The sequence below is a fragment of the Crotalus tigris genome, unplaced genomic scaffold (genome assembly GCF_016545835.1).
Source record: "Crotalus tigris isolate CLP2741 ecotype Arizona unplaced genomic scaffold, ASM1654583v1 scf7180000017550.10884619, whole genome shotgun sequence".
NCBI lineage: Eukaryota > Metazoa > Chordata > Lepidosauria > Squamata > Viperidae > Crotalus > Crotalus tigris.
The window spans coordinates 4,215,260-4,238,574 of NW_024096468.1; the positions used below are offsets into that span (position 1 = coordinate 4,215,260).

Below are 23,315 nucleotides of genomic sequence, written 5' to 3' on the forward strand. Positions count from 1 at the left end.
ACCACCAGTCAAGAAATATACCACACTAACACTTGTAGAATAGCAAAGAAGCACTTGGAAATGGTACTCAGATAAGATGATGCATCTATACCTACTAAGATCAGAACTGTGTAAGCAATTATTTTCTTTGTGATATTCTATGGAAGCAAAACATTGGTTTTCAAAGAAGCCGAATATTGTTGCTTTTGAACTTTAGTGTTGGAAAAAACTGAGAATACTGTGGATAAACATTAAAAAAAAGCAATCCAGAGTTTTCACTTGAACCACATGCTCAAAATATCATATCTTTAACACATGATGCAAAAACCTAGCTCTTTGGAGAAATTTATAATGCTGGGAAAGTTGGAAAAAAGGAATAAAACGGGATAATAGTGCATGGTGCCAATTATAGCAGTGATGAGTGCTCTGTTGGAAGACCTGAATGTCTAGGTTGAACATAGATCATCTTGGAGAAAATCTACGCCACAGGTGTCAAAATTGCAATGTCATGTGACATGTCATGGCTTATCATGACTTTTTTGCCATTGCCGGCAATGGAGTGGGTGCGGTTTTGCTGTTGTGCATCTGGCCAGCTAGGCAGTCACTAAAAGTTAACACCAACGTGATGACACATAATCATAATCAACCAAAGGAGGCTTCTCTTACAAGCAAATAAATATATTAACAAGATCTCTATACATACAAAACCAACACATCATGGTCAAGCCTGGAAAGTCCTTTTTGATACCTAGTATACTATATAAAAATTATTCAGGCACATACAGTGAAATAATTTCAATAAAAATAGTAATTTCTGTTGTGATTTAATCTGTGTTGGATCACTTTTATATCTCAAGGGAATGAAGAAATCTTTTTATGTTTTTCCTTTGAAAGAAGAAAATATATTGTTTTGCAGTATCTTGATAGATTTATGGCAGAGGAAAAAAACCTTCATCTAGAGTGGGAAAGAAAATTGAAGGTCCATCACAAAGGATGTGAAAATCAATATAGCAACCCCTTCCTTAATACAATTACTCTGGGAGATATAATAAAAAGCAAAGGCTGGCTAAAAGCCAAGGCATAAATGCATAGGATCAATTTTGGTGCACAGACCACAGCAAGGCCCTGGCATCTAATCTTTACTTAGAATCCTTTACAAAACGAGTGCTTTAAAAAAAACCCTAACTGTGTTACCTTGGAAAACCATGTCCCTATTCATTTAATTTTCCCAAATTGCATAGCAGATGACAAGTCACAGATCAGCAACAGCAGCTGGAAAATCTAGGGGCCTGAAAGGAAGACTTGACATTATTACTACGCCCTGGTCCTCCTTTCCTCCTAAAAAAACTCCTCCTGAGGAGACATGAGGCAATCAGGAAATAATTTAGCATGCAGGAGGTCCTCCTCTTTACCAACCTAATTTTAAGCTAGGCTCACAGGAAGGAAGAGGCAAGGAGTCTTGGAGATGTAGTTGGGATTGTAAAGATAGGAAGGGAAAAAACATTTAAAAAAGAATGCTTGATAATGCTCAATATATGCAATTTATTTTGAAATAATTGTGACCATCTTCACAGGGTATCATGAAGATTGAAGTGATTTATACTGGTTAGTGCTTTATGGTCTAATTATGCTACAGTGTAAAACAGATGCATTTTGTTTAAAAGCTTTAAGCTGATTTTGGGAATTTAAAAAGCAGATCTGTATTTGTGGTTATCCTGTCAAGTGTTTTGATTTCTCCATCTCTCTGTCGCCTGCATTATTCTCACTGTGTCACCATATTTCTTTCCTCATTATCACTTCCTTTCAGATGTGCTCACAGTAGGGGGTTGATATTGCATTAAAAAAAGGACTGCTAATGGATCACAGGCATTTTTAAAAGGTCCCTTCTCATCAAGACTTACTCTGATTGTTTGATTTACCTATGGTGCTTCAAGAAAAATCAGCATTATGGGAAGGGGAATCTAGGAAAAAAGTGAGCAGATTGTTGTAATGTAGTGCTTTAACAAAAGCACTTTTGCTGAAATAGAGAACATGTATGGAATTGGTTGCATTACCTAAGAGGACATGTAGCTGAACATGCTTCAAGGCACTAATTTTAAATCAACATGTAGCTAAACAAATATGCTAATTTGGATAGTATGGAGATGGATTCAGTTCAAGGAGTTTGTGGAAAATGTGGATAAAACACAACATATCTTCTAATTTAATCTAAAGTTAATTTACTTGGGGAGGGGGAGTTGGTCATTTTGAATGGTACTAGTTTTTAAACATATGCTTTTAGAACTTGGATAAATAGAGGTCCTTAAGTAAATAAAGACCTTAAAAAAGACAATTGTTTTCCTTTACAAAAGTTAATTGAATAATTCTGTCTCAAACTAAATAAAATGGAAGTTTCCTAATGCCTCATAAATAGGATTTAATGGAGTTTCTTTGAGATTATTGCATCTTTTTATTTAATCATCCAGCTATAATGAGACTGGGACAGTTGTATAAAAACCTAAATGCATCCACTCCAAGATGCTGTAAAAAAATTAATCTACCTTCTCTGCAATGCCTTGGATATTTTTATAGTATAATACTACATAATTGACTGAGAGAACAAAATATTTTAACTATACAGAAATTGTGGGCCGGTGGAACTGGAGGAGCATGTTTGTGGAAAGTTAGAAATAAGGAAGTATAAATGGCTTCATTTGAAAGAAAGCAGATATACTGATGGAAAGGCCAATTTGGCCTGTTCTTGCAATGTTGCTTGATCTATTAAATATATTCATTTTTATTCAAAGAGAGGTGCTTCATTTGCACTTCCATTTGTTGTGAAGAAACTCTACCAAATGCTTTGTACATCCTATAATTTAACTAGAAGTGCAGTTCATTTCATCGTAGTGGAGAAGGCTGTAATAAATTGCAAATCTATGTCTGTTCACTTGGCTGTTCTGGTGATATGGGCAAGCTGAATGCTTCTATTTTCCCAGTTTCTTGAGGCAATTTATCATTACGTTAGACCTGGTCCACTCCTCTTCAATCAGAGAACAGTCTCTGTACTACACAATACTTGGCTACCTGAATTTAACTCTCCCACTTCTCCTCCTGAGAAGTCTACTGCTTATTTCACTTATGTTATGTCCCGAGCCTTGCAAACGGCTCGGGCGTTTGCAGGCAGTCCCGGGCAGGTGCAAAGCTGCCCGGGACCAGACAGGCTGTCGCCAGCGCCGTGCGCATGCGCGGGTGCTGGCGCGGGAAAAGTAACCCATTTACCCGGGAGTTGCCTATATAAGAGGCTGCGAGGCGTTTGGGCGAGGCTGAAGCCATCTTCCTGTAAGCTGAACGCTGAATAAATGAAACTGAGAACTCCAGCTGCTTCTCGTGTCTGTTTTCCCGCCACGGACTCAACACTGGCGACGAGGATGGGATGCCTTGCACTACCTGGAAAGGAAGAAGTGTAAGCTTACCCAAGGAGTCCTGAGCGGCGAAAGAGGAACGGCGTCGACTCGGCAGCTGCCCGCCAATCCGGTGCGCATTCGGGGGTAGGCTGGCTGATAGACCCGTCTCCTGAAGATCCGAAGATGGCGAAAATCGGAAGGCTTTCGGAATTCGACGTCTCACATCCAGAGCGGTGGGAGTCCTACGTATCCAGAATGGAGAACTACTTCAAGGCAAACCAAGTGAGGGAAGATAGCTTGAAGGCCGCCACCCTGCTTTGCGTTTGCGGCCAAGACGCCTTCGAAATCGCAGAAAACCTTGCAGCACCTGTCCCAGTAGAGTCTGTAAGCTACGCAGACCTGAAGAAGCTGCTGAAGGAGCATTTCCATCCCAAGGTGTCCGTTATCTCATGGCGCCACACCTTCGAACAAAGGGATCAACGGTCCGGTGAGTCAGCCAAGGAATACATCGCCGCGTTACGGAAGGCCGCCAAGCCCTGCGAGTTCAAGGACCTCGAGGAACGACTGAGGGACCGATTCGTGTGCGGGTTAAGGCATCGAGAGCTACAAAAGAGACTTTTCGCAAAGGAAGAATTATCCTTCCAAGACGCCTTAAGGGAAGTCACCGCAGAAGAAGCAGCAGGCGGCGCCGTCAAAAACATGCGGCCGATCAGAAACAGTGCAGAGGGTGCGTCCGTGCACCAGGAAGACGTCCGACGAAACTCCGAGGAGGATCCGGACGAGGAAGTCGACCGTCTACACCCCGCGAAGGAAGAGAACCAGAAGGGAAGCTCTTCGGCTCCGCTCAAGTGCATCGGCTGTGGAGGTCGCCACAGGAGAACCGACTGCAAGTTCCGCTCCGCTACCTGCCGGGCATGCGGTAAACAAGGGCATATTGCAGCTGTGTGCTGGGCCGACGAAAGGCACAACCCCAAGAAGAACGCCTGAAGGGTACCAGATTCCCCAGCCAGAATAGGGTAGGTTTTGCGCTTCGCGAAGAAGCATCTGTAGAACAGGCACACACAAGCCCATGAAGAAAAAGCTGTCACTCAACGTGAAGCTACAAGGGGTTCCATTATCTATGGAACTAGACACAGGGTCTGCCCTGTCCATCATTTCATTGCATACATTTAGGAAGATTTGTTCCAGAAGTGGGTCTAAGGCCAAGTTAAGGCCTTCTGATATTGTATTAACAGATTTTCAGAACTCAAGAGTGTGTGTTAAGGGGGAGGCCACCCTTAACGTGCAATACAAGAGTTTTGAAGGTCCACTAGACTTATTAGTAGTAGGGGGTGAACGAACGAGTCTCATAGGACTCGATTGGTTTGAGGCCCTGGGGATACACGTCACAGGACTCAATAGCTTACAAACACTCGACCTACAGGAAGTCTGCACAGAATTTGCAGATGTTTTCAGCCCCCAGCTGGGCACATTCAAAGGACCACCTGTGTCCTTAAAGCTAGACCCCACTGTCACTCCCATTAGGATTAAAGCAAGAAGGGTCCCTTTTGCTTTAAAAAGTAAGATTGACACTGAACTAGACAAACTAATCCAACAGGGAATCCTAGAACCTGTTGATTCCAGCCCATGGGAGACCCCCATTGTCACGCCTCTAAAGGCAAATGGGGACATTCGCATTTGTGCTGATTACAAATGCACACTCAATAAGGCATTGCAGCAACATGCCTATCCTGTTCCTGTGGTCAGTCACATCCTGGCCTCTCTCAAGGGGGGGCGTGTTTTTGCAAAGCTTGACCTAGCTCAAGCATATCAACAGCTGCCTGTTGATGATGATGCTGCCATAGCTCAGACCATTGTGACCCACAGGGGTGCCTTTAAAGTAAAAAGGCTACAGTTTGGAGTGAATGTCGCTCCTGGGATTTTCCAAAGCGTTATGGAAAACACACTACGAGGTATACCAGGGGTCTGCCCCTACTTTGACGATGTCTTGATTGCAGGAGACTCCACACACATTCTAGCTGAAAGGCTTAGGGCTGTCCTGTTAAGATTCAGGAAATCAGGCCTCAAGCTCAGAAAAGACAAATGCCAGATTGGGGTGCCTTCTACTGAATTTCTGGGATTCAAAATTGATGCTGCTGGGATTCATCCTGCTGAATCCAAACTAACTGCTATTTTAGATGCACCCAGGCCAAAGTCTAAGGCCGAACTTCAGGCCTTTCTAGGCCTCCTGAATTTCTACAATTCTTTTCTTCCACATAAAGCTAGTGTAGCTGAGCCTCTTCACAGGCTACTAGACAAACAGGCTGTGTGGCTGTGGTCACAAGCGCATGAGGCTTGCTTTAAAGAAGTCAAGGCCTTGCTCACTTCTAACAGTGTTCTTGCACATTTCAACGAGTCTCTCCCTGTGTGCATCGCTTGTGATGCGTCCCCCTACGGGGTTGGAGCTGTCCTGAGTCACCTCAGGTCTGATGGAACTCAGGTTCCTATTGCATACTACTCCAGAACACTGTCTTCTGCCGAGCGCAACTACGCTCAGATAGACAGGGAGGCTCTGGCTGTTGTTGCTGGAATTAAAAAATTCCACGATTTTCTATATGGCAGGCATTTCACGGTCTTCACTGACCATAAGCCTCTGCTGGGACTGTTTACCACACGTAAGCAGACTCCCACATCATTTCCCCTAGAATGCTTAGGTGGTCTATTTTCCTTGTCTGCATATGATTTTTTCATTACTCCACAAGCCTGGGAAAGAAATGGGCCATGCTGATGGCCTCAGTAGATTGCCTCTGCCAGTAGTAGAAGCTGACCCCCGCGCCAGCTGTCAACATTCTATCAATCCAAGCCTTGCCCGAGCTCCTCTTAGTGCCAGGGATGTTACCGCTGAAACAGGTACAGATCACACACTTTCACGTGTCCGCTCCTGGGTCCTGTCCGGGTGGCCTGAACACTGCCCTAGTCCTGAGTTTCAGAGTTTCTGGTCCAAAAGAAACGAACTGTCCCTTTCTCAGGGTTGTCTGCTTTGGGGAAACAGAGTTGTCATTCCCACCTCAATGAGGACTAGGGTCTTAGAATCCCTCCACGAGGGTCATCCTGGCATTGTTCGTATGAAGGCTCTTGCACGCAGCCACTTGTGGTGGCCTGCTTTAGATAAAGATATTGAGGCTAAGGTACACGCATGCCACCTGTGCCAACGATCTCGCCCAGAGATGCCCCAAGCTCCTGTGCATAGATGGGAGGAAACACAGTCCCCATGGTCTAGGGTGCACATTGACTACGCTGGGCCCTTTCAGGGCCAGTTCTTCTTGGTCCTTGTTGACAGCCATTCAAAATGGCTTGAGGTTGTGCCTGTCTCATCCACCACCACTGCAAAGACTATTCAGGTACTGAGGGGGATTTTTGCTGCACACGGGCTGCCAGATGTCATTGTGTCCGACAACGGCCCTCAATTCACCTCCTCCGAATTCCAAGCTTTCTTACAGGCAAACCTGATTCGTCATGCCACGTCTGCGCCTTTTCACCCGTCCACCAACGGTATGGCTGAACGCATGGTGCGCATCGCAAAGGACGCCTTGAAGAGACTCACCTACGGGGACTGGCATCACAGGTTGGCTGACTTTCTCCTTTCTTATCGCACCACACCGTCCACTTCTACAGGGAGAAGTCCAGCTGAACTTCGTTGGGGGCGCCAACTTACTACTAGACTTGACCGGTTGCATCCGGACAGACTGCCTTCATCTACCTCACATCCTAGGGCACCTAGACAACTACTTGTGGGTGCCCCGGTTTGGGCTCGCAATTACGGGCCTGGTCATACATGGGTCCCCGCTTCTGTGTCCAGGATCACAGGTCCTCTCTCCTACGAGGTTGCCCTGGACAACGGTCGTGTCCTGCGTCGGCACATCGACCAACTTCGCTCTAGGCGAGACTTTTCTGATGAGACTCCTGGGTCTTTTCAGGGGGGGAGGGGGACCCTTTGGAGCAAAGGGAAGGGCAAGAGCTACTGCCCATCTCCACTGAGGGAGCCACAAACGGCTCGTCCCAGGTTCTGCAATTGCTCCGAAAAGAAAGTCATGGAGCTTACCCACACAACAGGCACTCACGCCTACTCCAGCCAGGGAGTCACCCCGGGGGCATACTCACTTTCCACACACATCACACAGCACTCCAGCAACGGAGGATACCCGGGGGCATCCCAACAAATCATTCCCCGCAAGAGAGCTGGCACACAATTCCCAAGGTTGGCCTGACCTTACCCCAAATCCTACAGGGGGTCAAACATACACAGAGCTAGTCGAGGAACCAAGTCCCGACTACAACAACCCTAGCACAAATCAGGGAACACCTGAGTTTTGGGAAAGTACAGAAACCCACACGAGCCCGAACACAGAATGGGGTTCAGGGAATGGACAGCCTCCTGACAGGTCTTGGACTGACCTAGGAGGTTCTACAGAGACGCCCAGCAGCGGCTATCACTTCAAGGGGCCTGAGGGTCTACAGCTAGGTAGGTCAACCAGGTCACAAAGTAACAGAAGCCCTGGCCTGACGAGCCCGGTGGGCAAGCAAGCAGGCCAGGCATCGGGGCACAGTCCTTGGAAGACACCAGGGCACAATAGAGAGAACAGGCTCACGCCTCCCTCCAGTCAGGGGACTTATGCCAGTAACCCAGAGCTAAGAAGGTCACAGAGAGCAAAGAAATCTCCTAAGTATCTAGAAGATTACATAACATTGCTGGCAAGGCAAAAGCCAGTAATCAGTGGGAGCACTGGGGAGCAAAATGTCATATAAAATAAATGTTGTATGTTGGTAGTAGTTTTAGCCCGGGGGAAAGGGGTGTTATGTCCCGAGCCTTGCAAACGGCTCGGGCGTTTGCAGGCAGTCCCGGGCAGGTGCAAAGCTGCCCGGGACCAGACAGGCTGTCGCCAGCGCCGTGCGCATGCGCGGGTGCTGGCGCGGGAAAAGTAACCCATTTACCCGGGAGTTGCCTATATAAGAGGCTGCGAGGCGTTTGGGCGAGGCTGAAGCCATCTTCCTGTAAGCTGAACGCTGAATAAATGAAACTGAGAACTCCAGCTGCTTCTCGTGTCTGTTTTCCCGCCACGGACTCAACAACTTACATTGGGCACAAATCTTAATCTGTCTTCTCTATTACTTTTCCAGCAGTAGGCAGACTGCTGGGGAGCATCAATGAAACATCTTAAAAGTTGCACAAGAGTGAATGGCATGACTTGGCTGAAGAGAAGCAAATCACTTATATCACAAAATTTAAAAAGTTAAAGACTGTCCATTATTTCTTTAGTTCTTTCTTTTCTAATTTGTTTTGTCCCAAAGCTTCTGTATATGGTATCATTATACCCTTTTGGATCTACATTTTCTTCCATAAAGGACTCCTAGGAGAAGACATTAGTGCTTTGCATTTTTTCCATTTTGCCTTAAATTTATTGATTAAGCATTGATCAGCAGCTCCAGCAGGAAAAACACAGAAACCAGCAAGGCTTTTCTCATCTGAAAACCAGGTAGCTTCTACCTTGTCAGTATGAAAAAAAGAAAAATATATGCTTGACTTTTGAGAGAAAGAAATTCTGTCTAAAATCCTTACAACGTACTATACAATGTTTTGTTCCTTCAAATCTTACCTTTTAATTTTACTTCCTATTCCTTTTTTGAATGTCCATTCAGTATAAATATAATGAACCATATGTTTAGCACATCTGAACTGCAAAACTCCAGACAATTAGTAGATGGCAGCCAAATTAATTTTTTCTATATTCTTCTATTACTAAATAGTGGTATTATAGATTTTTTGCAGCTCACATCTAGTTGCCGTATCAGATTATTGTGAGATTTTATGGATCTGCTTCTACATGTAAGATAATATTGTACATAGTTTCAAGCAAGCATAGAGGTTGGCATATACAGCTGGCTGATTATAGCCCGTGGTTTCAAAGATCTCATCTTAATTACATTAACCTTGCAGGAACATCACTTTTGCACAAGAGACAACCTCATTGTGCCTCTGCTTCTTGTCATGTCAGATAATCAAAAATGTTGAAGGAGCTTTAGATTGGCTCACATATGAAAACACTCTTCTGGTGCAACATTTCAGTGAGATTATGGCCAATATGTGACTGAGAAAGAAAAAGAAGAAAAGTAGGTGCAAGGCAGGAGGAGGTGATAGTTGAGAAACAGAAAAATAGCAAGGTAGAGATCCAGTCCAGCAAGAAAAGCTATGCCCAACTCCCATATGCCACCCCCACTCATGGCTGAAGGCTAGTTATAATAGTAGCACTTAGACTTATATACCACTTCATAGTGCTTTAAAGCATTCTCTGAGCAGTTTACAATGTCAGCATATTGCCCCTAACAATCTGGGTCCTCATTTTACTGACTTGGGAAGGATGGAGCCAGTCAGGATTGAACTCCTGGTTGTGGGCAGAGTTAGCCTGCAATACTGCATTCTAACCACTGTGCCACCAGGGCTCCTAGTTATGTTCTGGTATCAAGGCCTTCAGAATCCTCAGAATCCAAAATGTTGCTGATAGTTCCTCCAATAAATGCCAGAGGAGTCCCTTTTCCATTTCTCATCTTGCATCTCTTGCTTCAGAAATGCTTCTTCCCTCAGCCAAAAAGGTGCTACAACACTTAATTTTTTTTTTCTACCTCCATCCCTCTAGGATACATAGAAGAAATACATGGGAGGTAAAAGGGAAGGAGGAAATGCATTCTGACAGAAGACCTGATCTGCTGTCGAACAAACACAGCAAGTGTTTCTCTGGGTTCTCCAAAAACATCCAGGCCACAATCTTCCACATCCTGCAACAGGTCAGTTCTAATCTGAGGGCTCTCTGAAAAAAGTATTTCATTTCCTCTGCATGTTATGCTTAGTAATTGGTTAACAACGGCGGCAGAAAGCTTGAAAGCAGCACAATCAGAAATACAAAACTTATGCAATTAATTACTTCACTGTGCAATGAAGTAAAGTGGGCACAGCACTGTGAGAGAATCGATGGATCTGCTAAATTCCCAAAATTTGCCCAGGGATCCTGTGTGCAATGTGCTAGAACTAGGTCTACTCGTATAGACATGAATCATTTGCATATTTATAGAGCTGAAGGCAAACTTTTGTCCATGTTAAATTTTGTTGCTGTAATTTTAGGGACATGCATCAGATCTCCTTAGGAAAAGGAAATTCTGGTGATATATTTTATTGAATCTTGAGAAAACAGGGCCCAGAGTACTGGTAGTTCTTGAGTTATGACCACAATTGAGCCCAAAATTTATGTTGCTAAGTGAAAATTTGTTAAGTGAATGTTGCCCCATTTTAAGACTTTTTTTGCCACAGTTAAGTGAATCGTTGCATATGTTAAATTAGTAACATGGTTGTTAAGTGAATCTTGCTTCCCCGTTGACTTTGCTTGTCAGAAAGTGGCAAAAGCTGATCACATGACCCCATGACACTGTAACCGTCATAAATATGAACCAGTTCCAAGCATTTGAGTTTTGATTATGTGACCATGAGAAGGCTGCAATGGTCGTTAAGTGTGAAAACCTGTCATAAGTCACTTTTTTCAGTGCTGTAACTTTGAATGGTCACTAAATGAATTGGTGTAAGTCAAGGACTACCTGTAGTTCCTACAGGCTTAGAACAAATTGGTAATAGAATTCATCTTCCTGTCTCCCAAACAGTTTGTCTGTTTTAAAAAACTGGGAAGACAGATACAGTTTCATTTTCTTTAATCTGTTAACTTTTCTGTCAGCTTGAGTATTGTATTTACAAGTAATGCTATATGTGGCAATATGGCAAATATGTATGTCAAAATCTTGGCAGACCCACTTCTCAAGACTACCAAAAGCTTATATTCTGAAAAACAAACAAACAATAAACCCAGGCTAGAGAATGAAACATCTGAAAGGAGCTCTTGTTTGCATATTGGGGTATTCATGTTAGGTTTCAATGAATCTGGAAGCCTGCACTTGGTTTGAAATTTCAAAGAACTTTTTAATATAGTTGTATTTGTTCATTGATATGAAGGCTGTTAGATGTGCCCGTAGTACAGTACACTAATGTTAGAAATATGCCTTTTTTACTGTCAGCGTCTTAGCTCTAACCCAGCAGTAATTTAATAAAACTATAAAGAGCCTGGCATGGCTATTCATTGTCAATTATTTAGTTTTTTCTATTTTTTATGCTTTAACTTTTTTATAAGATGCCCATAAATTAGAAATCAAATGAATAAATGAACGAACGAACAAATGAATGACTGATCAGGCAGACATAATCTGGGCAATAGGTTTCAGATACTGGCAAAAGTTGCAGTCCTTGGTGAATCACTGCCAAAGGCATCATTTCGAAGGAGTTGATGATTCTGGACTTGTTAGAAGAACAATCAAAATTTCTCCCCTATTTCTTTGGCTGTGATTCAACAGGACAATACCCTAACCTTGTGCTCTCCAAAGGTTTTGGACAATAATGATTATGTTATCTGGAAAATGTAATAATTCTTGGAAGACATTAGATTGGTGAAGGCCATTTGGGGGGAATATAATGGCATTTGTGATTCTGCACTCTTTATTTATTATACATTGTAAATTATTTTATGAAAGTCTGGTCTAGTTTGTATATTGTTAGCTGTGGGTTTCTTGGTTAGCTGCATTTCAGAAATTTAGTTTAATATTTATTGATATTGATGCTTATTGAGGTTTATTCCAATTGCTATTCTCCGTGTGTATTGAATTGACTTAGAATTGTAATATTTTTATCACTGGATAATTCTTTTTACAGTGTTTCCTTAATTTTTGTACTATTTAATTAGTTTTAAGATGTATTAACTACTTTGATATGGCTTTTGGAAGGAAAAAGCAGATTAAATATTATAGTATATAAATAAATATTACTATGAAAAGGAAATATCAGGATGGAATTTATATTAAAAATACTTTTTAATTCAGTACATATATATGAATGAAGGAGTTCCTATTCCTTTAACATCATAACATCCGACCATTATTTTTTTTAATTATATTTGTGACATCATAGTTTTAGTATGTAATATTGCTCCATGCATCTACATTGAATAGGATTTGCAGGTCCAAGGGAATCCCTAAAATGTGCACCAACTCTCTCTGGAGGAGTACAACCCTATTCAGAGATAAAAATGAAAAATCAAATGTTGGGAGGAGGGCATCTTAGAATCTATTGCCACTCAGGGTTGCCAGGTTGAATTGCACTTTTTCTTCTCTAAGGCATATTGGGGACCTTGGACTCGGTCTCTTTCCACCTACGAACACTGACTGGAATGGGCCTCAGAGACAGGAAGAGAACCACCAAAACATTGTGCTTCCCATTGCTAATTCCATGAACCAGTCCAGAAGGATACCATGATTGAATGTCGCAAAAGGTCAAGGAGAACTAGGATAGATGCACTATCCTCATATGAATACACTAAAGGTCATTGGAAAATATGATTGATGCCATTTCAGCATTGTTACCCCTAGACTTAATCAAGTCCCAGCTGGATTACTGTAAAATGCTCTACGTGGCTGCTCTTGAAGAAGATTCAGATGCTGCAGCAGGGTCAGCACGCAGTGGTGCAAGCAGTTTTGGATATTCCATAAAATGACCAGATAATAAAGCTATTCCACAAGCTGCAGTGGCTTCCATTGGCCCTCTGGATATAATTCAGAGTGCTATTTATCACTTATGAAGCCCCACATGATTTTTATAAGGCCACATAAAGAATTTTGAAGATGTTTTGCTTCTCATCCAAGAAGCTTCTTCAGCTCTGACTAGATGTTGGAGAGTGGAAGGATTTACATTGCTTGCAGTGGCTCTAGTTTTTAACTCATGGGCACAGTAAGCCTTTAAAACTACTTGCACTTTATTCTCTGCTAAATTCTTACTAGGTACCCATGCCTGTAAGCAAGTAACAGAGGGTGAACAGATTGTGAATAGTGGCTATTTGATACCAATAGCATAGACCTCCTTTTGGTTCCTGCACAAATCCAACCATACTTAAGCAAGATATACAGACAGTACTCCCAGTACACTTAACACATTTTAGATTGGATTTTGGTGCTAGGCACATTCTTGCATCTCCTTTTCCTGCTCAGTTAGGACTGCTTTTGCTGCTGCTATGATATGTAATGTAGTATATTCAGCTAGTTGGAGAGCACTCTCTGGATTTTACTTACAGCTGCATACCAAACCTTTCTGTATTGCTGTGCCTCTATTGGGAAAAATCAGGATTTTCCAGAGTGAGATTTTAAGGTAGAATTCTTCTCACAAATTGGGACTACCCTGGTCAATTCAGGACAGTCAGTAGAAATGAAAATTCTACTCAGATCAGTCCACATCCCTTTCTATTTAGCTCTCTCTAGGAAGAATTTAGGTTATCAGTGTGAGAAATGTATCATTTGTAAATGTTGAAATTATCCAGCTTAGCTAGCTAGGCATCATTCTGTAGATAAGTATCATTCTAAGCTGGGAGGGTGTCATATTCAAGAAAAAAAAAGGAAAGGTAAGATGAAAAACAAACAACAGTTGTAAAGTCTGAAAACTTGTTGCTAGGCTGTTGGAAAGCATGTGACCAGACCAGACCTATAAACTGGGTTTGGAAAGGAAGGATCTGGTGACATTTTATGGGACAGGTATAAAAGTTTATACTAAACTAATTAGAGGTGTGGTCTCTTGCTTGCACAAATTGAGGTCCACCAGCCTTTGCAAATGCTTCAAATAAATCCTGTTTTGTTTCCCAACACCTTCAGAGTTGAATTTTATTACTCACATCAGTTTAAGATGAAAAGCCCTGGGATACTGCTAACCATCCTTGAAGAGCATTCAGAAGCTACAGCAGGTGCAGAGTGCAGCAAAATGGGCAGCTTTATGGGCCCCAAGAATGGCCCCTGCAACACCACTGCTCCCGAGGGTGTTGGTGATCATCTTTAAAGCCCTTCATGGTGGAGTACAGGTTACTTGAGGGATCATCTCACCCCACTCAGACAAGGCATGCCACAGGTCCTGTCAGCCCAATTATTCCGGCTGGTGGGGTCCAGGAGGAGGGCCTTTTCTGCGGTTGCTCCTGCTCTCTGGAACAACTTGCCCCCCCATGTGAGGTTGGCCCCAACGCCCCTATCTTTTCATAAAGGCTAAAGATGTGGCTTGCCAGTCAGCTTGGAGCCCCAGTGGGGGAACAGCACAATGTAGATGGTTGATTGAATAACAACAGATCCCACCTCCCCCGTCCTCCACCCCTGCCCTCCCCATCTGTCTTTAGTTTTAATTTTTGTTTTTAACTTTTTATGTTTTAGCTTAGCACAGAGTTACTGTATGGTAAGATGGGTGGCCAATAAAATTTATAAATAAATAAAACTCTGGGCTAAATCTCCATATTATCTAGCATTCTCTTTGCAATAGTATCAGGTCATTTATTTCTAGGAAGTTTGCCTACTTTTGCATGCAATTTTTCAAGGTTTAATACTTTTGGACTTTATAGTTCCATTTAGTTATTTGACTAACTACAATGGATGGTTCTTTTTTTCATCAATTTGTCCATGTCTAAGATGTCTCAAACCTAATTACTTATTCCATGCAAACAGAACTTCAGCCCTCAGACCCATATGGTTGCTTATCTGAAGAGGTAACTTGGGGAAACAGTAGAGAAATGGAATATTTTCTGTTTACAGTATTTCTGTTGTAATTGGTCTTTCCCAAACTGCCTTTTATCCTAGGATTTTTAAAAGGAAAAGCCTTTAAAAATATGGTTCTATAATATAAATTACTAAAATAAAAAACCAAAAATTTTACAAGCAGTGGCCTGAAAAATACCAGGGAATATTATGCATAGATAGAGTTAGCAGAGGGAGAGATGAATGAAGTGGGGGGGGGAGGAGATAAGCTACAAAATAACTACAATAATAGAAGAAATTTCAGTTGACATTGATACTACATTGCAATCCATATTGCAATGTGATCTAAATAACCTCTTTAACCAATCCAGGGAAATATTCTATCCATGTATTATATTAATGAGCTTACTCTCTGGAGTTACATTAATCAGGAGACCTTTTAATGACCCAACAGACATCTTCCAGACCGAGGGTTTCTAGCATAGCCCTTCAAAACATACTGCGTAGCTATTCTGTTTTCCCCTTCATAGTAGATTTTAATGGAAGCTGACTCCAGTCCTCCAAAAGAGGAAGAAGTAATGAGAAAAAGGTAAGATGGCCATTAATGGAAAACAATGGAATCTAGAATGCCTCCAAAATTCTATGAATTATGCAAACTCTTACTACTTTTTCATGCTAATAGATATGAAAATGAGCTTTTTGAACAATGTAAGTACTGCAAAAATAAACATGAGGTAAATTGTACAAACAAAAACCCTGTCCATTTCTTTGACCACATTTTCCCTCAGGTTATTATTATGTATAATTAACATAAATCCTTTAACCCTCCACAAATAATTTCTAGAGTCACAATGACAATAAAATACTAAACACTGTTATATGCATTATGGTTGGAGGAAGGAGAAAGGCACATGCCTGTATAGAAAACTGAGATTCCTTTTTGTTTTTGCTTCTTCTTCAACTTTCACTGGGATACTGGTAATCTTTCAAGTTACAAAAATATGTCCTACACAAATGAGAGCCCTGAGTCAGGGAGGATTATTTCCATTGCTAACATAAAACTGGGATAGGAGACATGTTGGTCGTCATTTATTAGTTCCGCAGTCTAGAATAGAGTCTACCTCATTATTTCTTAATTAGAAGCCAATGAAGCCAGAGATAGCATGCAAAGTCATTTACTTTTTATTGCACCGCACCACAGACTGGCTTCAGGGAGAGGAATCAGGGAGCCCCATCTGAGCAGGAAGAATCAGAGGAGGCATTTATGAATCTGTTTTAATGTCTCAACCACTGGGATGTATTGCACCATGGAGGGGAAGAAAATAAACTGAAGAGAGGTAGAGTGTTAATTTTGAAGTATTACAGAGAAACTGAGCACTCTTAACATTGATACAAGGGAGTAGGAATATCAATTGGCTTTCTCCCCCTCCTTCTTATAGCTTTTCTAGCATGCTGTGAAGGTGAATAAATATTCTTGTTTATCTTATTTCAGAACTTCAAAGCATTTAGAGCCACAGTTCATAGTTTTGATGTGACTGGTCCATCCTCTTACATCCTGTTCCTGAAGAGAAGATCGGAATATATATAAAAAATAAACCTCTAGCTCTTGCCTTCCTATCATTGATTATAAGTCTTTTTAAATGTGATCAACCAATTTTATCCTGAAGACATTGCAAATCATATTTTTCAGGAAAAGCATGTCCTGAACTGGTAAACTGGAGACTGTTTCTCTGGAGCCTCTTATAACTCAGATTACAAATTTCTGAATCCAGATCATGATAATGGGGGATCCATACCCAAGAAAACCCATATCAAATATATATTTCAATGGTTGAGATTCAGGAGAAGAGCTTTCTCTGCCTTGGCTCCTATCCTTTGGAACATTATAGCCACCCTGCAGGTGAAATCTGCAGAGACTCTCCTGACCTTCTGTAAAGACCTGAACATCTGGCTCTGCCAGCAGGCCTGGGCCCCCAACAGCAGGGTATCACTCTGGAGATGGTTAGCAGATTGAGAGAAGACCCCAACTTCCCTCATGGTCTTTATGCTCCTTTATCTCCCCCCCATCTTTTAATGATAAATTTTTAGTAAAGCTATGCTTATTGTTATTTCTGTTTTATTTTTGATGTTTCTGGTTTTAATATTTGTGAACTGCCCAGAGTTTCCTCTGGACAAGATGGATAGTACATAAATAAAATAAAATCAAACCAAATCAATCAAATAAATATCAAAAGATTCAAAATCCTTTTAAAACAAACATATACAAAAACTGAAGTTGAAATAATCTGCTGTATGTGAGCTGTTGTAACTGGTATTTCTTCAATATGTGAATATTTAGAAGCAGGAAATGTGCCCCCTCTCCTAAAGAAGCAACATATGCAGTCAGATTGATGCACAATTATTCTGGACTATGTTAGTTCAGAGACCATGTTTGAATACTTTCTGGGAATACAGGACAAACTACCCATCTTAAAAAATATGAATCCCTCCAAGGTAAGATGATAAGATGGCCTACTCTCAGATACAAACGTTTCTATTGAAAGCAAGAAGCAAGGTTATGGAAGTTCAGCAATCAAATAGAAATGGAGAATGATCAATTAAAGTAATTCTTCATAACCAGTCTTGAAAGCAAGTCAGCATGTCAACCATAAGAATGAAATATTAAATTATTATTTTAGTAGGATAGAGTCCTTGATTGGCCCTAGCTGGAGCTCAGTTATCACATTCAGGTTGAGACTTTTTGGTTTCAACCTGAGAACACTAGAGCATTTTATCTCTCTTTCAACATTTGCCCTTTGGCTCTGCTTTCTGTGTGACTTTCATCCTCCTGGATATATGCTTTCTTAATTCCATAGCAGAAAAATAGCTTACACAATCATGGAGATAGATAGGCACTAGAATAAAATGCTTATAGCAAGCAAATTCCCATCTTTTAGCTATAGAAATTCAGTTGTGCCTTGGCTACATGTAAAATCAGTTAATAAGACCATCTTTCTTGTTGACTGTTTTCTGTCAATAATGGGGGAAGGTCCCTTGTCTTCTATTTACACAGAAAAGGAGGGCTAGCCCAGTGGTGGCGAACCTATGGCACGGGTGCCAGAGGCGGCACTTGGAGCCCTCTTTGTGGGCACATATGCTGTTGCCCCAGCCTTGTCTCCCCCCACAACCCCCTCACCAGCAGCCCCCCTGGAGGAGAGTCACCCCCAAGCATGGCCCATGCGGAGCAGAACAGCCAAGGACATGGCAGCCAGGCAATGTAAACTCTTGCCCTCATGCCTCATCATGCACAACTGATGCTGGGCGTGGGGAGAGAGCATGGCCATGGCGCTGCTGGGCTGCCTGGGTGATCTGCGATGGGCCCTGGAGGTGGTGAGTGGCCCTGTGGGCAGATGGGATGGGGCAGAATGGGGGTGGGTCAGGGGTGGGTTGAGTGGGAGCCGGGCCAGTTTTTGGGCACTTGGTCTCTAAAAGATTCACCATCACTGGGCTAGCCTAACCCTAGTTTTGTATTTGTAGGGATCTCATCATTGCTAGTTGGGGTATGTGATGGCTATAATATATCTGACTATAATATATCTGAATACAGTATACATACATATGACTTATCTTCTTTTGATCTGAAGGCAGCTTATGTAGCATCTCCTCTAATTTGCCCCTATACTAACCACCCTGTGAGATAGTCTGGGCTAAAAGAAAGTGACCAAATCATCTAGTGAGGCTTCATAATATTTGAACCAGATAGTGTCATCTTTACAAATACGAAGTCTTTTAAATTATGCTATCAACTGCAATTGGTTTGTAGAATGCCATAATTTTCTGTTTGCTAGCTTTTTTTGTCAGTTGAACTAAGCCATGCTCTTTTAATAACATATATCCTGTGATGATTCCAGTTGATCATATAGTCCTTAAAAGAATCACACATTTTGTAGGGGCAGGAAATAATTGTATCATTCTAGTTAAATTTCCCCCTATGTGTAAGGAACATTTACAGTTTTGCTGGGTTTTTTTTACATTCGACAAATAAACATTAAAATTGACATAGCCAATGGCCCCGAGAAATATCTGCCTTTATAATAAGATGCAAGGATGTGATCTGTAAAATCTTTCAAGGTTCTTCGAAGATGAAAGGCTAGAGAAAAAACATAGCTATTTAGGTCTGAATATTGGCTCCTGATGCCATTAAAATCAATAGACAGATTACAATAGGAACTGGACAAAGCTCTCTCTTAGCAACTGGTGTTCAGAAAGGACACCTTCTCATTAACTCCTATGTAGTACACACATTTGCTGCTGGTTGCCTGCAATCTGTTGCCTCTGTTCAGAGAAGCGTAGGCTCAGATTCCAGGTTTTAAGAGTTTTTTATTATGATTATCTTCAGTCCAAAAGACTTGGCCTATGGTGCTGCATGCTGGAGTCTGCAAGGGAGAAAAAGCATTTGTGATGTGACTGGAAATTCAATGGCTGAACCACGTGATTCTGCTGGAGCTGTAACAGCCTGCTGTTTTTGTTGGTAATGAGCTACTGTCAGCTGGGATGCCCCAGCTTCAGGCTGGAATTGTTTCTGCTAACAATTGCTGAGATGCTGGCCTCTAATGCTTACAGTAGAGGGACAAGAGGGAAGTGGATTTTGGCTCGCTAAAGTGGATTTTGACTCACTATTCCCCAGCACGCAGCTTGCAGACCATAGCAGCTCTCTTGTTTCTCTTCTTTCCTTGAGTCTGCTGTTCCCAGCTACTGTTTTGTTCTCCATTCTCCAGACATTTTCGGGTTTTAACCTTTGATTCACCATGGCTACCCAGTCATTATTTGATGTTGGTGCTTCACATCTGGCAGAAATGGCTAAATGGGCACATTTGCCTCCACAGTTTCAGAATGAATGATCAGTAAAGTCAGTCATTGAAAGAAGTCATGTTGCTTGTATAACTTTCTGCAGCTCATCACTTAAGAATGTGCTTGGTGGTAATGCCCAAACTTTGGAATGTTCCCACTCTAAGGACCAAATTTGTTGTCTTTTTCTACTGGCCCACTTTGAATACCATGCCTGATTCTGGGACCAGGAAAAAAAACCCTGTATTAGGTACAGGAAAGGACAGGAAGAATCTTCAAGACTCTGAAGTTTTACAGTTTTAAGACTGAGGGAACAGAGCATTTTACTTGGGGAAGAGATAACTGAGAGAGGATATGGCAACACTTTTCAAGTACCTTAAGATGAATCACACAGAAGGCCAACACTGCAGTACTTGATGTGGAACAATTGTCATAGTCTATAAGAAGAAAGACACATTTGAATGTTAGGAAAACTCTGCTAATGGTAAAAGCAGTTAATAGAAGCATTTATAAAATCAATAGTAAGCTTCCGTTCATAGGCTGAACAGTAATTTATTGGGGATAATTTAATTCGGATTCATGAATGTGGATTGGTTCCAGTACCCCTTTCTACCTCATGATTCTCTATTTTCTACATATCTGCATATATAAAGGATTATATTCTCTTATTGAACCCATCCAGACACATACATGTGCACATGCAATGAATTCACTAAATTGCTTTAATGACAAAAAATTACTTAGCCAAAGGATCTATCTCTCCTTTATGAAATAGACCTAAAAAGAGGGATAATAAATCAATTTAATCTTAATATGTGCCACTGTATCTATGTTGAATAATAAATCTAGCCAGTTTAATTTCTGTATCAGAAATGTCAAAATTTTTGCATGTATGCTTATGTTTGAAGACAATTTTCTAATATGTGCTAATTTTTTTGTAAACAATTTGTCCTATGCATTTTTGTTTGGATTTTACAGCAAAAAAACAGCATTACAAAAATGAATGGCTAAGCTAACTGCATTTTATTAATCCGCAAAGTGTCAATTTTGTTAGTTCACTTGAAATTAAGGAACAAATTAAATTGTTTGCCATCCTTACATCAAGCTAATATCCAGGGAGCTTGAATAATAAGATTAGTTTGTTTATGGAAAAAAGTCATAATTTTTGCTGAAGCATACATATTTGTATTTCCAGACAGATACATTTGCTTGGCTGAATGGGGATGAGCAAAGGGCACCTCAATAATCTGAAAACAGATGGCGATTCTTGAAGCTCATGTTCTAATCACCTTTGTGCAAAAGTGAAGGCTAGTAATGATGTGGAATGAATCTGGAGAGGAAAAAGGTTTTGCTCTTCCACATAAAAGTAGCTTTTTTATCTGGGCCAATTACAGTAATAGTTTAGCCTCTGCCAGTGAAATAGCACCAGAGCAAAAGATGCCTTACAAAGCTTTCTTGTGTAAATGTGTTTTGATACCATTTTAAATTAAATGCAGCTGTGGCCCAGCAGACTCCATCTCCACCTCCACCTGTAAATGCCCAAAAGCAGATAAACCAACTAATCCTTCAGAGCAGTACCGCTGCTTTGTGTGCAATGAACTCAGCAAAATATCTTGGGCTGATGCTCCCTTAGTTCATTTTTTAGATATGTTTTTCTATGGCTTTTAAAATCCATAACCATTAAATTGGCTAGTAAATCACAGAAGCAAGTAAAGATAAAGCTAATACAAAATCAGTAGTACCCACATCGTGGATCATCACTGAAAACATTAACTTGCAACCTTAAATTTATTAATCTTGGAACTTTGCTAACTCATCTGGGAAGGATATTACTCAAACGGAATATTATTATTATGAAGCCCTTTCTCCAGCTACCATTCCCATCTTCTGTTAACGGATCCTCCCAGTAAAGGAACATCACAAAAAACCTTATACCAAATAAGATTATTTATCCATTAGCTCAGTTCTTATAGCAGTTCACCAGAATTTCAAACAGTATGAAATCCTATGTGTAGAAGCCAAAGACTGAATGCACCACCTTTTGCATACAAAGCATGTTCTGTACCATTGAGCTATGGTCATGTTACAGTTTTATGATTTATGGTACCTATGAAGATATAGCACTCTTAATATGCAAATTAACGATGAGATGAATTGTTGTTATCTCCATTTCACAGCCAAGAAAATAAGATTAAGTTAGACATGCCTAATTTCGTTTTCTGTGTTCATAACCAAAGGGCAGTTCATTCTTTTCCATGTCTCCAACAGCAAAGAATAAAAACAAATGCAAAAATCTTCACACCATTCTATAACAATAACCAGATTGGATAATAATTCTTTCCTGTACTAATACTCTGGTAATGTTTGACAATGTCACTTTGTTTAATCCTTCTCCATCCTGCTCCAGTGCACAGGTTGCCATTTGGAGAAGATAGGACAATAATGTAAAGAATACAACCATTTCTGAATCAGGTTTTGGTTTACTAAACATTGCTAGGGAAATGCAATGGGACATATCAATGACAGCCATATTTCCAATGCAATATTAACTTAGTAGACTAGGATGTGAACTTCCAGACCCCCCAAATTTTCCTATTGACATATGGGTAGTTGCTTACTGTACCAGTGGCAGCTTCCTGGCAATAATCCAAATGTGAGCTGATGAGAGCATGAGTGACCATTATCAAAACCTCATGTATCAGGAAAGATTGTAATTGGCACACTAGCTGAAGTCAGGCAAAAGCTCTCCTGACTCATCTTCTACTATGGCTTCTAACAGGGCTATAAATACAGGAAACTCGTAAATTGCAGACTAACAATTTCTGGTAAATAAAATCACATTAGAGGTAAAGTTTGTTCAGATTCAGATACAGAAAGTCAGTCAGTTTCTGCATCAAAAACCACTCCACCTTGGCTGAATAAAATCAGTCTGATTTTTCTCCATTAAAACTGTCAAAACTTAAAACACTAGGTCAAAATTTCTGCTGCATCTCCCATGTGATGTAGGGTAGACATGTACAGTAGGGTATCATTCAGAGTCCTCCCCTAAAGGATTCATGCAGATTTTTAATAAAATAGGTAAGAGGATCAAACCCTGTGGCATCCCACATTAGACTGTGTGAGGACTTGATCTCTCCAAGTTCTGAAGTCATGAACTGGAAATATGCAGCCAGGAAGGAATAGAATGGAACCATTCCAAATCTTAGTCTTTACAAATATAACATTGTCAGTGGTATTCAAGGCTATCAAATAGGATCATAGTCCACCTATCAAAGGTCACTAATGAAGCAACTAACACTGTTCCTGAACACTGACTGAAAAGGATCCAGATAATGCACATCTTTCACAGTTCTTTTTTATCCCACTGCCTTCTCAAGAATGGAGATTGGTGACTGGACAATTAAACTCTAGTTCTTAATGGCCAGCCTGATAAGGGAACAATATAGCAATAGCCCTTTTAAGGGCAATGGAAACTCTCCCTTCTACAATGAAGATACCTGTCAA

General features: G+C 41.1%; 1 protein-coding gene across 4 annotated transcripts in view; it reads right to left on the bottom strand.

Moving 5' to 3' along the window:
- LRRN2 (leucine rich repeat neuronal 2) overlaps positions 1-23,315 on the bottom strand; it is a 166,979-nt gene that overhangs the window by 9,941 nt on the left and 133,723 nt on the right. For 3 of the 4 annotated variants that reach the window (XM_039340954.1, XM_039340946.1, XM_039340927.1), the window contains one exon: positions 20,187-20,248. The exons of the other annotated variant lie outside the window; for it this stretch is intronic. The gene's annotated coding sequence lies outside the window, so the exon portion shown is untranslated. The remainder of the gene's footprint in view (positions 1-20,186; positions 20,249-23,315) is intronic. 4 annotated transcript variants of the gene reach the window in all.